Source organism: Eimeria mitis, genomic scaffold, assembly GCF_000499745.2.
Source record: "Eimeria mitis Houghton genomic scaffold, Emh_scaff2184, whole genome shotgun sequence".
Taxonomy (NCBI): Eukaryota; Apicomplexa; class Conoidasida; order Eucoccidiorida; family Eimeriidae; genus Eimeria; species Eimeria mitis.
In genome coordinates this window covers 5,545-6,619 of record NW_013570511.1, presented here as the reverse complement: position 1 = coordinate 6,619, position 1,075 = coordinate 5,545, and positions in this window count along the sequence as shown.

Here is a 1,075-nt window from a genome sequence, read left to right as displayed (position 1 = left end):
ATTTTATTTTATTTTATTTTATTTTATTTTATTTTATTTTGTTTTATTTTATTTTATTTTATTTTATTTTGTTTTTATTAGCGTCCTGTATATATTGTTTAGTATAATACACAAGAAGTACTATTTTATTATTTTATTTTATTTTTATTTTTATTTATTTTTGTTTATTTTTATTTTTATATATATTTATTATTGTTGTTGTTTTTGTTGGTGGTGTTGTTGTGATACTGATGGAGATGATCAGGCTAGTGATGATGCTCGCGCTGCTGCTGCTGCTACTGCTGCTGCTACTGCTGCTGCTGCTGCAGCTACTGGTGCTGCTGCTGCTGTTAGTGCTGCTGTGGCTATTGCTGCTACTGCTGCTGCTGCTGCTGCTGCTGCGCGTTCATGCTGCAGCTGTTTTATTACTGTTCCCGTTGCTCTCAATGCTGTACATCCAGCAGCAGCAGCAGCAGCAGCAGCAGCAGAGTTTGCTGCTGCTGCTGCTATTTGTACTCCCACTACCTACTACCTACTCCTCCTCCTCCTCCTACTACTACTACTACTACTGCTGCTGCTGCTGCTGCTGCTGCTGCTGCTGACCTGTAAGCACGAGGTTAGCTGGTGCGTTGCTGGTTGCAACAGCCATGCATTTGACGCCTGATTTGGTTTGTGTTTGCTGCTGCTGCTGCAGCTGCCCCTGCTGCAGTTTATATATTTGTATAGCTCCCGTTCTCTTTGTCTCTTCTCCTCCTACCCAGCAGCAAATGCTGCGAGGAATCCAAGACACTGCATGCGGCACGAAAGGCACTGTAGCAGCAGAATGTGTCACTATCTGAGGCGCATCCAGCGTATCCATCCTCCTGCTGCTGCTGCTGCTGCTCCTGCTGGTGCTGCTGCTGCTGGCGCTGCTGCTGCTGCTGCTGCTGCTGGTGCTGGTGCTGGTGCTGGTGGTGGTGGTGCTGCTGCTGCTGCTGCTGGTGCTGCTGCAGCTGGTTGTGTCTGGTGGAGGCTGACAGCTCCTTTTGCTTCCGCTTGTTGTGCTGCTGCTGCTGATGCTGCTGCTGCTGTTTCTGTTTTCTTTTTTTTTTATTTT